The sequence below is a fragment of the Salmo salar genome, chromosome 20 (assembly GCF_965601325.2).
Source record: "Salmo salar chromosome 20, fSalSal1, whole genome shotgun sequence".
Classification (NCBI taxonomy): Eukaryota; Metazoa; Chordata; class Actinopteri; order Salmoniformes; family Salmonidae; genus Salmo; species Salmo salar.
Window position 1 is genome coordinate 4,459,428 of NC_138310.1, and position 15,679 is coordinate 4,475,106.

Here is a 15,679-nt window from a genome sequence, read left to right on the forward strand (position 1 = left end):
TGTGTCTGCTCAAATGGTCAGAAACAGACTCCATGAGGGTGGTATGAGGACCCGACGTCCACAGGTGGGGGTTGTGCTTACAGCCCAACACCGTGCAGGACGTTTGGCATTTGCCAGAGAACACCAAGATTGGCAAATTCGCCACTGGCGCCCTGTGCTCTTCACAGATGAAAGCAGGTTCACACTGAGCACGTGACAGACGTGACAGAGTCTGGAGACGCCGTGGAGAACGTTCTGCTGCCTGCAACATCCTCCAGCATGACCGGTTTGGCGGTGGGTCAGTCATGGTGTGGGGTGGCATTTCTTTGGGGGGACGCACAGCCCTCCATGTGCTCGCCAGAGGTAGCCTGACTGCCATTAGGTACCGAGATGAGATCCTCAGACCCCTTGTGAGACCATATGCTGGTGCGGTTGGCCCTGGGTTCCTCCTAATGCAAGACAATGCTAGACCTTATGTGGCTGGAGTGTGTCAGCAGTTCCTGCAAGAGGAAGGCATTGATGCTATGGACTGGCCCGCCCGTTCCCCAGACCTGAATCCAATTGAGCACATCTGGGACATCATGTCTCGCTCCATCCACCAACGCCACGTTGCACCACAGACTGTCCAGGAGTTGGCGGATGCTTTAGTCCAGGTCTGGGAGGAGATCCCTCAAGAGACCATCCGCCACCTCATCAGGAGCATGCACAGGCGTTGTAGGGAGGTCATACAGGCACGTGGAGGCCACACACACTACTGAGCCTCATTTTGACTTGTTTTAAGGACATTACATCAAAGTTGGATCAGCCTGTAGTGTGGTTTTCCATTTTAATTTTGAGTGTGACTCCAAATCCAGACCTCCATGGGTTGATAAATTGGAGTCCATTGATTATTTTTGTGTGATTTTGTTGTCAACACATTCAACTATGTAAAGAAAAAAGTATTTAATAAGATTATTTCTTTCATTCAGATCTACGGTGTGTTGTTTAAGTGTTCCCTTTATTTTTTTGAGCAGTATATATTACCAACAGGTTCGTTTCAACAAATGACACATTTTGTCACAGCTAATATAAATGGTATAATTCTGTTTGGTGTAATTTAATGTTTTGGTTCATGTATCCCATTCTATTGGAGGGATTTATGAAGATTCAGTGCAGTGGCATTTTATTGTACCATAGTGTTGCAAGATTTTATCCTTGTATTTTAAGCCGTATCCAGAAAGCAGAAATACCCCGAAAAGGAAAGCAGTTGTCTGAGGATGGTGCTGGACCATCTGAGGTTATGTTTTTTTTATATGTATATAAAAAAAAACATTCAATAAAGGTTAAAATCTGAGCATGTCACATGATCAAGCAAAACACAGAGCCCTACTTTTATACCGTGTCATGTCTCTGTTCGTTCTCATCTGAATTTGAAGTCATTACAGCATATGAACAGCAGAGGGAGATATGAGATCCTTTTTGTCTCAGAAGTCCAACTCTCCTGTCAAATTCTTCTGAAAATGACTCTGAGCTGAGGTACACTGATACCTTCAGATCTTCTCAATATATAGCATTGCTGTCATTGTTTGACATGTATTGAAAGCAGTAACTCCCCAAAATGTACCCTGAACATTTCATGGCTTCTAGGTCCAAGAAATGTTTATCAAAGTCAATTCTAAAGTTTGAAAATGTTATTTTCCACTTCCTGAAAGGTTTTGCAAATAAGAGGTTTTCAAACGACAGCGACGATAGCCTACTGTTCTTCTTGATGAGCTATTTGAAAAAGTGCATCACATTCTACAGAGAGATCAGGTCAACTTTTGAAAATAAAGTCCATAGCGTGTCATGTTTTTTTTATATCTCTCCACAGGATGAAGGAAAAAGGAAACCGCACACTGCTCTTGATAGTATCACTGATCTTTAATAAGCTTTCTGTATTGGCCTCACGGCCTTCATCAGAGCTTTACGTATCGGCGTCACGGCCTTCTTCTGAGCTTTACGTATCGGCCTCACGGCCTTCCTCAGAGCTTTACGTATCGGCCTCACGGTCTTCCTCAGAGCTTTACGTATCGGCCTCACGGCCTTCCTCAGAGCTTTACGTATCGGCCTCACGGTCTTCCTCAGAGCTTTACGTATCGGCCTCACGGTCTTCCTCAGAGCTTTACGTATCGGCCTCACGGTCTTCCTCAGTTCTTTACGTATCGGCCTCACGGTCTTCCTCAGAGCTTTACGTATCGGCCTCACGGTCTTCCTCAGAGCTTTACGTATCGGCCTCACGGTCTTCCTCAGAGCTTTACGTATCGGCCTCACGGTCTTCCTCAGAGCTTTACGTATCGGCCTCACGGTCTTCCTCAGAGCTTTACGTATCGGCCTCACGGTCTTCCTCAGAGCTTTACGTATCGGCCTCACGGTCTTCCTCAGAGCTTTACGTATCGGCCTCACGGCCTTCCTCAGAGCTTTACGTATCGGCCTCACGGCCTTCTTCAGAGCTTTACGTATCGGCCTCACGGCCTTCCTCAGAGCTTTACATATCGGCCTCACGGCCTTCTTCAGAGCTTTACGTATCGGCCTCACGGCCTTCTTCAGAGCTTTACGTATCGGCCTCACGGCCTTCTTCAGAGCTTTTGTGAGATTTTTAAATTAGCACCCTTATGTAGACCTAGCCCCACCCACATCCGTTCCACTTATCGAAAGGGGTTGGATGCCAAGGAAAAACAAATAAGTGCTACCAAATATAACAATATGCATTTCATAAATATTCAAATAAAGTATGTAAATAAGATGTATTAAACACGTCTGTTAAACCACAATGAGATTTCATAAATCATTGGGTACATAATACGAAAAACATCAGAGTAATCTTAAATAGGGGCATAATTCATGTTCAAATTCACAACATAACATACATAGGCATCATTAAGACCTCTAGGAAATAATGTCTCTCCACTCCCTCTTTCTCTCTGCCCCCTCTCTCTCCCTCTCTCTCTCTGCCCCCTCTCTCACTCTCTCTCTCCCTCCTTCTCTCACCCCTCTCTCTCCTCTGCTCCACTCTCCTCCCCTCTCTCTCCGTACAGAAAGAGGCTGGACAGTGGCATACAGAGGTTTCAGTCCCTGCGTCATGTGATCCAATCTCCCCATGTCCCTTGTCATGTGACCAAGTCGATAACCTAGGTTAAAAAAAAACAGAAATTCCCTTCAGCAGCAGCAACAACAACGTGTGGGATGATGCCTGTAATACCCATTAGATGGATTTGAATGTTGGAATGTGTCTGCTTCCTCATCTGTGTGTGTGCGTGTCTCTGGCCACCTCTCTGTGTTTCATGCAAAAAAGTATCATAACATGAACACGCGTCTTTCTGATTTACAGTCAGACATGCTACCAGACATGCTACCACCAGGAAGTCCTGTGATTTGTTGTTGTGTCTGAGGCCCTTTCATAGAATATACTTCCTTATGTTTCCCCTGGGAAGTTGACCAGAGGTATGCTTCGGGGGGAATGGTTAGGGTAGTGGTGTGTGTGTGTGTGGTAACGATGCACACATACACAAGTATATATAGTTGTGTGTGTACTGTATGTTTCTGAGTGTATTTATATGTGTCATTTGTGCATGTCTGTATACAGTATGTACATCATTGTTTATACATCCTGCCTGTGAACAGTCTGCCTGCTAGGTGTCCAGGTACCGAGGAGTGGGCCGGGTGCTGGACAAACTGATCCACTTTGCAGACGAGCGGACCCCCAAGGTGCGACCCCAGGTCTTCCTCAAGGTGCTGGGTGGCTTACAGCCCTGGGTGTTTTGCTTACCTGACCTCTGTGTCGCCATCGAGGTACAGATACATCAATAATAATAACAGACTGATTGATAATAGCTGTCAATTTTTTATTTATTTGTACGGCTGTATAAGCAACACACAGCAGGCTATATGAAAAACATCTTAACCTTTCCTGGAATGTACAAACCATTCTCTGATGATAATACTTCCTGACTGCAAGGACAGACTGTGTTTTCCTCTATTTTTCATGTTGCTTTAGTAGCCTTTTCACCTCTACTACTGGTTCGAGCAAACCCACTCTCTTTCAAGCGCAAAACGATTGACCCCGACGTGATTCGAACACGCAACCTTCTGATCTGGAGTCAGACGCGCTACCGTTGCGCCACGAAGTCCTGTATGTACGTCCGGCCTCTGAGACCTTTCATAGAATGCACCATCGAACTTTTGTCCAGGAAAGAAAATCAACGACATGCCACAGCCACTGCGCGGTTGGTCGCGTCACCATTCCGTGCGCTTCGCGGGCGTGAGTATGTCATGAGATACTAACCACCTTGTGCCGACCAGCACTTTCACAAGCTAGACAGTTTGAAAGCTACAGTATCTGACCTCGTGGCGCAACGGTAGCGCGTCTGACTCCAGATCAGAAGGTTGCGTGTTCAAATCACGTCGGGGTCATAATTTTGAGCTCGAATGAAAACTGGGTTTCATTACATTAAAGATTAAATGGCTGCTGAACATATACAGCTTTAGGGGACAACAGAGCCCCCGTTTACACCTAGTGCTAACATTGTATCTGGATATCAACATAGCCGCAGGAAGTAGGGGTGCTGTAGCAACCCCTGATAAATCTAAATCTATTATTATGTTTCATGTCTATTGCCCGTTTGGTATATGTTACGAAATACAATTTGTTTTATATGTTATGCATTTACAAAATGTAAGATATGTTACGCATTTACAAAATGTAAGATATGTTACGCATTTACAAAATGTAAGATATGTTACGCATTTACAAAACGTAAGATATGTTACAAATTTACAAAACGTAAGATATGTTATGCATTTACAAAATGTAAGATATGTTACGCATTTACAAAATGTAAGATATGTTACACATTTACAAAATGTAAGATATGTTACGCATTTACAAAACGTAAGATATGTTACAAATTTACAAAACGTAAGATATGTTACAAATTCTCGCTAGGTGGCTTAGGCTAGGGGTTAGGGGTTAAGGTCAGGAGTTACTACTACTACTGCAACTCTTGTTATCACCAGACCCCCTACCACCTACCTCCTACCCCCTACCACCTACCTCCTACCCCCTACCTCCTACCACCTACCTCCTACCACCTACCTTCTTCTCCTACCTCCTACCCCCTACCTCCTACCACCTACCTCCTACCCCCTACCACCTACCACCTAACCCCTACCTCCTACCTCCTAACCCCTACCACCTACCTCCTACCACCTACCTCCTACCACCTACCTCCTCTCCTACCACATACCACCTACCACCCTACCCACTACCTCCTACCACCTACCTCCGACCTCCTACCCCTACCACCTACCTCCTACCACCTACCTCCTACCCCCTACCTCCTACCACCTACCTCCTACCCCTACCACCTACCTCCTACCCCCTCCCCCTACCACCTACCTCCTATCCCCTACCTTCTACCTCCTACCACCTACCCCCTACCACCTACACCCTACCTCCTACCTCCTAACCCCTACCACCTACCTCCTACCACCTACCTCCTACCTCCTATCCCCTACCCCCTACCCCCTATCCCCTACCACCTACCTCCTACCACCTACCCCCTACCTCCTACCCCCTACCCCCTACCCCTACCCCCTACCACCAACCTCCTACCCCCTACCCCCTACCTACTACCACCTACCTTCTACCACCTCCCCCCTACCTCCTACCTCCTACCCCTCTTCCCCCTACCCTCCTACCCCCCTTTTAGAGTGTGGAGGAATGTGAAAATCATGAATGTGAATTATGTGATAATGAAATAACTGTTATGAGGTCAAGGTTATTTCAATAGCATGATTATGTGTTTTCATGCCCTTGTTCAGACCATATGCCAAAATTGCCAAATATTGCGGAAGGCATGGAATAAAATAACTTGTACTGCTACTCTTGTTATCACCATTCCTGCTGTGTGCTTTTCCCCCCAATGTTTTGACTCAGCAGAGAACCTTCTAGCTTCCTTATCCTTTGTGATTAGCTGTTGTGTGTTTTCTCCTTGGATGCGGGGAGGGGGAGTAAACTGCCCCTGGGTAGGGTCAAAGGCCTTGTAGACACCCAGAGGGGGAAAGTTCTGTGAGAGAGAGGGAGAGAGAGGGGGATGTGAGTGGAAAATGGAGAGGGGCAGAGAGATGAGGGCGATGGGGGTGGGGAGTTGGGAAAGGGGCATCCATCACACATTGCAGGAATTTTTTGAACCGATATGTCTTAACCTCGGAGAAGGAGGGAGGTATGGAGACAGAAAACGGGGAGGGGGGAGACATGAGGAGAGACAAGAACTCTTTCATCCTAACCTCTCATTTAGGTTCAGTTCTGAGCACTCGGTCTAGACCACACTGTTAAGATCAGGCATTTTTCCTTGATCACGTGATCTGGTCAAGGAGAAAGTCAGTAGAGTTGATATTGTTCGCTGGTTTTTAGCAACACTTGTGGGGGTTTAGAATCCCTTTTCCTTCCTTCAAATGACCTAGTGGCCTCATGGGTGGACTGTTTTAAAAAAAAGAATCATGATTTCATCATTAATAAACGTAAAAAAGAAAATAATCACAGAAAATCTGGTGTTTTCTATGTCAAATAGTTTTGTTATATTTCAGTCTTCTGTGATGTCTATAAAGTGTAATATTGGGATGCAAACTCAAAATGTAATACATTTCACCTCTATATCTGACATGGTACAGGTGTCTTCTTTTAAAGCCCATAACCATGTGTGTGAGGTGTATACTTTTGTATTAAATTTGATTTGTTTAAGAATACCAAGAAACACTCTGTGTGACCCTGATTTGGAATATTCCGGATTGCACAATTCTGTGTCCTTGTGCTTTTTTTAGCCAACTGTAGTAATCTCACAATAACAAAGCCAGCCGCCGAAAATTCAATATTTACTCTTCAATTATGGAAAGGCCTCTCTATTGCTGATTAGTTGAGAAAGTGAACTTGGCAGACCAGGAGAGAGAGAGGCATGTTTGTAGTGTGAAAGTTTGTGAAGTCAAAAGGCTGGCCTGTGATGTGAAATATGAAGGTGAAAAACACAGCTCTCAACCAAATATCTGTTCTGTGACGTTTGCAGTTATTAAAGGCCCAATGCAGCTGTTTTTATCACAATACCAAATCATTTCTGTGTAACAATTAAGTACCCTATGGTCATAGTGTTCCATTAAAATGATCAATAAAGAATCAAAAATAGCTTTTGAGCAACAACAAAAAAATAATTAAAAGAAGAATTTTGCAAGTACCGTCTGGGAATGGTCTGAGTGAGGGGCCTAATGGGAGGGATATGTAAGATGAAAACTAGCTGCTATTGGCAGAGGGGTTTGTAACTGTCTTTGTTATTGGTCTATTTAACTTGATGTCACCAGGCAAGCCAAATCTCCACCCATGCAAGCCCTGCTGATTACAAGGCTCTGTGTGAAGTGTTTTTTTCAACCAGCAACTATCAGGAAATAGCACTGATCATATAATTTTTTCTCGCACTTTTACAAAATAGGAAAAAAACTGAATTGTGACTGCATTGGACCTTTAAAGCTACAGTCCTTCATTGAGACAATAACAAAGCAGTGTCCTCAAAAGTTGAGGGATGAGGCTGGAGGAATGTTATCACTCTCAAATTTACATTTACATTTACATTTAAGTCATTTAGCAGACGCTCTTATCCAGAGCGACTTACAAATTGGTGCATTCACCTTATGATATCCAGTGGAACAACCACTTTACAATAGTGCATCTAAATCTTTTAAGGGGGGGGGGGGGGGTTAGAAGGATTACTTTATCCTATCCTAGGTATTCCTTAAAGAGGTGGGGTTTCAGGTGTCTCCGGAAGGTGGTGACTGACTCCGCTGTCCTGGCGTCGTGAGGGAGCTTGTTCCACCATTGGGGTGCCAGAGCAGCGAACAGTTTTGACTGGGCTGAGCGGGAACTGTGCTTCCTCAGAGGTAGGGGGGCCAGCAGGCCAGAGGTGGATGAACGCAGTGCCCTTGTTTGGGTGTAGGGCCTGATCAGAGCCTGAAGGTATGGAGGTGCCGTTCCCTTCACAGCTCCGTAGGCAATCACCATGGTCTTGTAGCGGATGCGAGCTTCAACTGGAAGCCAGTGGAGAAAGCGGAGGAGTGGGGTGACGTGAGAGAACTTGGGAAGGTTGAACACCAGACGGGCTGCGGCGTTCTGGATGAGTTGTAGGGGTTTAATGGCACAGGCAGGGAGCCCAGCCAACAGCGAGTTGCAGTAATCCAGACGGGAGATGACAAGTGCCTGGATTAGGACCTGCGCCGCTTCCTGTGTGAGGCAGGGTCGTACTCTGCGAATGTTGTAGAGCATGAACCTACAGGATCGGGTCACCGCCTTGATGTTAGTGGAGAATGACAGGGTGTTGTCCAGGATCACGCCAAGGTTCTTAGCACACTGGGAGGAGGACACAAGGGAGTTGTCAACCGTGATGGCGAGATCATGGAACGGGCAGTCCTTCCCCGGGAGGAAGAGCAGCTCCGTCTTGCCGAGGTTTAGCTTGAGCTGGTGATCTGTCATCCACACTGATATGTCTGACAGACATGCAGAGATGCGATTCACCGCCTGGTTATCAGAAGGGGGAAAGGAGAAGATTAATTGTGTGTCGTCTGCATAGCAATGATAGGAGAGACCATGTGAAGATATGACAGAGCCAAGTGACTTGGTGTATAGCGAGAATAGGAGAGGGCCTAGAACAGAGCCCTGGGGGACACCAGTGGTGAGAGCGCATGGTGCGGAGACAGATTCTCGCCACGCCACCTGGTAGGAGCGACCTGTCAGGTAGGACGCAATCCAAGCGTGGGCCGCGCCGGAGATGCCCAACTCGGAGAGGGTGGAGAGGAGGATCTGATGGTTCACAGTATCAAAGGCAGCAGATAGGTCTAGAAGGATGAGAGCAGAGGAGAGAGAGTTAGCTTTAGCAGTGCGGAGAGCCTCCGTGACACAGAGAAGAGCAGTCTCAGTTGAATGCCCAGTCTTGAAACCTGACTGATTAGGATCAAGAAGGTCATTCTGAGAGAGATAGCAGGAGAGCTGGCCAAGGACGGCACGTTCAAGAGTTTTGGAGAGAAAAGAAAGAAGGGATACTGGTCTGTAGTTGTTGACATCGGAGGGATCGAGTGTAGGTTTTTTCAGAAGGGGTGCAACTCTCGCTCTCTTGAAGACGGAAGGGACGTAGCCAGCGGTCAAGGATGAGTTGATGAGCGAGATGAGGAAGGGGAGAAGGTCTCCGGAAATGGTCTGGAGAAGAGAGGAGGGGATAGGGTCAAGTGGGCAGGTTGTTGGGCGGCCGGCCGTCACAAGACGCGAGATTTCATCTGGAGAGAGAGGGGAGAAAGAGGTCAAAGCACAGGGTAGGGCAGTGTGAGCAGGACCAGCGGTGTCGTTTGACTTAGCAAACGAGGATCGGATATCGTCAACCTTCTTTTCAAAATGGTTGACGAAGTCATCCGCAGAGAGGGAGGAGGGGGGGGGGAGGGGGAGGAGGATTCAGGAGGGAGGAGAAGGTAGCAAAGAGCTTCCTAGGGTTAGAGGCAGATGCTTGGAATTTAGAGTGGTAGAAAGTGGCTTTAGCAGCAGAGACAGAAGAGGAGAATGTAGAGAGGAGGGAGTGAAAGGATGCCAGGTCCGCAGGGAGGCGAGTTTTCCTCCATTTCCGCTCGGCTGCCCGGAGCCCTGTTCTGTGAGCTCGTAGTGAGTCGTCGAGCCACGGAGCAGGAGGGGAGGACCGAGCCGGCCTGGAGGATAGGGGACAGAGAAAATCAAAGGATGCAGAAAGGGAGGAGAGGAGGGTTGAGGAGGCAGAATCAGGAGATAGGTTGGAGAAGGTTTGAGCAGAGGGAAGAGATGATAGGATGGAAGAGGAGAGAGTAGCGGGAGAGAGAGAGCGAAGGTTGGGACGGCGCAATACCATCCGAGTAGGGGCAGAGTGAGAAGTGTTGGATGAGAGCAAGAGGGAAAAGGATACAAGGTAGTGGTCGGAGATTTGGAGGGGAGTTGCAATGAGATTAGTGGAAGAACAGCATCTAGTAAAGATGAGGTCAAGCGTATTGCCTGCCTTGTGAGTAGGGGGGGAAGGTGAGAGGGTGAGGTCAAAAGAGGAGAGGAGTGGAAAGAAGGAGGCAGAGAGGAATGAGTCAAAGGTAGACGTGGGGAGATTAAAGTCACCCAGAACTGTGAGAGGTGAGCCATCCTCAGGAAAGGAACTTATCAAGGCGTCAAGCTCATTGATGAACTCTCCAAGGGAACCTGGAGGGCGATAAATGATAAGGACGTTAAGCTTGAAAGGGCTGGTAACTGTGACAGCATGGAATTCAAATGAGGAGATAGACAGATAGGTCAGGGGAGAAAGAGAGAATGTCCACTTGGGAGAGATGAGGATTCCAGTGCCACCACCCCGCTGGCTCGATGCTCTAGGGGTATGCGAGAACACGTGGGCAGACGAAGAGAGAGCAGTAGGAGTAGCAGTGTTATCTGTGGTAATCCATGTTTCCATCAGCGCCAGGAAGTCTAGGGACTGGAGGGTAGCATAGATGAACTCAGCCTTGTTGGCTGCAGACCGGCAGTTCCAGAGGCTGCCGGAGACCTGGAACTCCACGTGGGTCGTGCGCGCTGGGACCACCAGGTTAGAGTGGCAGCGGCCACGCGGTGTGAAGCGTTTGTATGGCCTGTGCAGAGAGGAGAGAACAGGGATAGACAGACACATAGTTGACAAGCTACAGAAGTGTTGTTTCTTGTATTATTGTCTCCTGTGTCTTTAGAGAACTGTTTCACTTTGATATCCTTTTTCTTCTGTCCTGATTTTCTCTTTCTTTTCTTCTGTTAACTAGATATTCTTTGTTGTTCTTCGTTAGCTAGCTAGCTTCTTCCAAAAGAGTCCCTAGCAACTTAAAACAAATAAATAATAATAAATAAAACAAATTCACAGACAAAGCTATGGATGCAAGGACTGACCATCCATGATATCAAAATGGTAGTTTTAACCATGTTTTGAGGTGATACAGAGTTTGTTTAAATTGACATTGTTTACAAATTGGAGTAAAACAAGCTTATATTCTGGGTTCCAATGGGGTACGACAGTTGAGTGTATGTGTGACCATAGCAACAACAACGTGGGGAACATTTACATGTTTTATTTAAAAAAATTAAAAACAGCCCCCGTCCCGCAGGAGGCCATCATTGTAAATAAGAATTTGTTGTTAACTGAGTTGCCTAGTTAAATAAAGGTTAAATAAAATAAATAATAAAATACATTTCATAGTGTCATGGTTCATGTGGCAGCTATACCATGTCCAGTTACTGTAGTTTTTCTGGAAGGCCAATCGGTCCAACTGATAAAAGGTTTGTAATCCTGCTGACAGAGTTCAGGGCACTGTGGACTCAGATATTATACTTTTATTTAACTAGGCAAGTCAGTTAAGAACAAATTCTTATTTACAATGACGGCCTTCCCAGGGAACAGTGGGTTAACTGCCTTGTTCAGGGCCAGAACGACAGATTTATAACTTGTCAGCTTGGGGATTCAATCCAGCAACCTTTTGGTTACTGGCCCAACTGTCTAACCACTAGGCTACCTGACGCCCTCCATTTGGCATAATTATTTTAAACAAATCTAACCTTTTCCTTACATTTTTCCAAAAATTTGTAGTGAAGGAACACTGTTATAGAAGAATGATAGTGAAATGATTGTTCAACAAAGTCCCAAACCAAATGTCACTTTATCCAAGTTCAAAGTGGCATGTGGCTCAGTAGCTCGCTTGCCAGCCAGGCACCCTTGACCTAAAGGCTATCTTCACAACTAGGAGACTGAAGTAATCATGTTAAAGTCAAGGACACATGTTCCAAATTCACAGAGAGCGGCAGGGAAACACCACCTGCTGGACACTGGTTATGACAGTATGGTTATGCACTCTCAGTGTTTTTCACTTATGGTTCAAACAATAATTATGTACATTGTTTTAGTTCTTAGCTTGTGCAACATATGTTATAAAGCATAGTGTTCGGCTTCTATCCATCCCTAGTTTTTAATCTGTAGAATCTGACCCAATTTAGCTCCTTCCAGTAAGAGTTGTTTGTGTCCTGTGACCTCCCAAGTCATAGATTAAACAGATCATTAGTCCAAAGAGAACACATATTGATCCTTGCCTTATTGACCTTTGTTCCACAAGCTCAAAATACTGTAGGACTGTTTAATATTGCATCAGTCCATTGACGGTGAGATATAGGACAAACTGTACAAACAGAGCCTCTGACATTAATTATACTAGTCTCTACAGGAAGTCTCAAATCAGTGGGTGGTTTGCACGAAAATCAAATAAGATTTCACATTTCTTTGGAGGCTTAATCGTGTGTGTGTGTGCGTGTGTATGTGTGTGCGTGTGTATGTGTGTGCGTGTGTATGTGCGTGCGTCTGTATGTGCGTGCGCGTGTCCTGTGATCACATTGACTGTCTGTGTTCTTCCCCACAAGCACAAACAGGCACTTTTAACCAAGCCACAGGGGGTTGTCTGTTTAAAGAAAACATTTGTGAGAGAGAAAAGTGAAAAAAGAAACAGTGACAGGCGGTTTCTCCCCCCTCCTTCCTCCCTTCCTCTTTCATTTGCTTAGTTACTTTACTGTTTAACCAGTCAAACATATCGTAGCCTGGAGGAAAGGTCATTTTCCTAGATAGAGACAGGGATCCAGAATTTGAATCCTGGTCCTGGTGCATTATGTGATATGCTAGTGCTTCTGGATATGACAGTTGGTATATGGGGGTTGAAGTAACTGAAAGATAAAATAATGGTTTCATTCAAACATATCTAGGCAGTATTTAGGTATGTGATTCCTACACTCTTAGAAAAAAAGTTCCAAAAGGGTTCGTTGGCTGTCCCCATAAGAGAACTCTTTTTGGTTCCAGGTAGAACTCTTTTGGGTTCCATGTACAACCCTCTGTGTAAAGGGTACATGGAACTCAAAAGGGTTCTACCTGGAACCAAAATGGTTCTACCTGGAATCAAAAAGTGTTCTCCAAAGGCCGAAGAACCCTTTTTGGTTCTAGATAGCACCTTTTTTTTCTAAGAGTGTAGCCTGAAGGATAGCCTAACTTGATGCAGTTTTGTGTTTTTGTTATGTGGTTTTAGCCTACATGTGGGTTTCTTCAGAAGAGTTATAGTCATCCTGTGGGGGAGGGTTTGGTTTGAGGGGAGATTTTGTATCTTTCCAACAGACAGGCAGGCTGCTTTTCGTTGTAACAGAGCCGACTTGCCACAAGGACAGGAAGTGAAACCATGGCGATGGAGAGGTGTGTAATTGGTGACGTGCATTCGCTCGCAGTTCGCTGGTCACAGCTTGTAGATCGCAGTATGAGGCTTGAGGAGGTTGCTATGACCCAGTAAAAATTATGAAATCGAATGAATCCTTCTCTCTCGTTCTATCTTTCTCCATTTATTTCTCTTTCTCTCTCTCCTTTCTTTCTCTCCCCCCCCCCCTCTCTCTCTCAGTGTTCCTGTCATCTATTTCCTCCTGTAACGCACAGCGTTGAGATTGCCTGCAATGACAACAAGCTCAGTCCGATGATGCTGTGACACACCACCCCAGACCATGACGGACCCTCCACCTCCAAATCGATCCCGCTCCAGAGTACAGGCTTCGGTGTAACGCTCATTCCTTCGACGATAGACGCAAATCCGACCATCACCTCTGGTGAGACAAAACCGAGACTGGTCAGTAAAGAGCACTTTTTGCCAGTCCTGTCTGGTCCAGCGACGGTGGGTTTGTGCCCATAGGCGACGTTGTTGCCGGTGATGTCTGGTGAGGACCTGCCTTACAACATAATTCCGAATGGTACAAAGAGCAACACCCAATTGCTTGGTGGGTTACAGTATGGGTTGGCAATCCCTTTCAACAGTATATTTGCACCCTCATCTCCTATAAACCGAACTACAGGGCTCCAAATATACAGCAACGGGTCATGTTTCCTTGGAGGATATTAGTCAGTCTTTCCAGAGGAAACAACCACAACAGGTTTCGTGTCATCTAACCATGATTGAATAATTGTTAATATAGCAGCATACCACATTAGAGCTAAACATTTTGTGTGGGATTAGTCGAGAATAGACCCAGAATGCATTGAAGAGGCTGTAAATCAACTGGAGAGGCCCAAATATTTGAGATGTCCCTTTCCACCCCTTTCCATAAATCTTTAATAATGGGACAGTAGCAGATCAGATGTATATACTGTAAGTACTTTGTACTGCTTACATTTGGGACATTCCCCAGAGCATGCAGGGCGATACTTACTTCTGACAGTTTGTAACTTATTTGACCTTTATTTAACCAGGCAAGTCAGTTAAGAACAAATTATGTTTTACAATAACAGCCTGGCCAAACCAGGACAACGCTGGGCCAATTGTGCACCGCCCTGTGGGCGGTGGAATCGAACCAGGGTGTCTATAGTGACGCCTCTAGCACTGAGATGCAATGTCTCAGACCACTACAGACCACTACTTGTGAGTTTTCTAGAAACAACATATTTTCTTTGCATTGGTAAGAATAGCGTCCCATTCATAATTATCGATGGTCACACCAAAGTCTTGCTGCCATGCATGCTTGCTACTATCAGTGTTGACCATGCCTATAGAATATAAACCTGCTGTATTATTTTTATTTGTATTTAACCTCTATAGGTAGCTTATTTTCTTCTTTTCAAGGAGCTAGCATGGAGTACGAGGTTATTTTCGACCTCATTAAGGCCAGATCCCTACATATAAAAGGACATTTAATAGATAAAGCTTCGAAGTTGAAGGAAACTTGAAGTTGAATGAAAACTGTAAGTGCGGTAAACCATATTCTTGTTGCAATTGCATGAAAGACTTACGGGAACCATCATAAAACAAATAATTCAATGTAGTAATTCCAGCAACTGTTAAAACCACTGTCTGTACGTGGAGGAGGACAGAATGAATATCTACTGGTCAAAAAACAAGCTGCTTTTGCAGGATTCCATGATTTAATGGCATTCGTTACAATAAAATTGTCCTTCAGGCTTCCAATGTTATAGACGTCTCATAATGTGATCATGGATCAACTCTGAATCGATTTCCTTCCCCTCTGTGCGGTTACTGTGTCTTGGCTAATGATACTCAATAGAAATAGTGGACAGGGCTGTGAGAGGGCTCATTGTTGTCAGGGGTAACAGTGGATAGGGGGCTCTTTTTCTGTGTTTTTGGTGAGGGGCTGGGGAGTGTGTCTGCCACCTCGACAGAGAAAACCATGCACACACACACTGTTGAGGTGGTCTGCGTGACAGGACACACACACATGCCACGTCGACAGAGAGAGAGAGGGTGGGGGACAGAAGGAGAATAAGAGACAGAGAGAGAGAGAGAGAGAGAGAGAGAGAGGTGGATTGCGTCAGAAGAACACTGGTTGCTGTGAGTCATGATCCAGAACCTCTTGGTTCCCTTTTTTCCACACACATGCTCACCCTCTGTCTGATGCAATGGAAATAAGGCAGGAGGCAAGAGTGTTTCTGGAAGATAATCATTTTCTCTGTATTGTCCTTAAACATTTTTGCGTTGATCTTTCCTGTTTACGCTTACATGGTCACACACGCATGAAGGACTATCTTTAGGATACCTGTAGGTTGATAATGATAATAGATGTTTTTTTTATTTTTTGTTGAACCTTTATTTAACTAGGAAAGTCAGTTAA

General features: G+C 45.4%; 2 non-coding genes across 2 annotated transcripts; one reads left to right on the forward strand and one right to left on the reverse strand.

Annotated features, from left to right (window-relative positions):
- Window positions 1-4,052: 4,052 nt before the first annotated feature.
- trnaw-cca (transfer RNA tryptophan (anticodon CCA)) lies at window positions 4,053-4,124 on the reverse strand. Its single transcript has one exon. It is a non-coding gene; the product is annotated as a tRNA-Trp (tRNA).
- Window positions 4,125-4,335: 211 nt separating this feature from the next.
- Window positions 4,336-4,407, forward strand: trnaw-cca (transfer RNA tryptophan (anticodon CCA)). The gene has a single exon. It is a non-coding gene; the product is annotated as a tRNA-Trp (tRNA).
- Window positions 4,408-15,679: the final 11,272 nt, after the last annotated feature.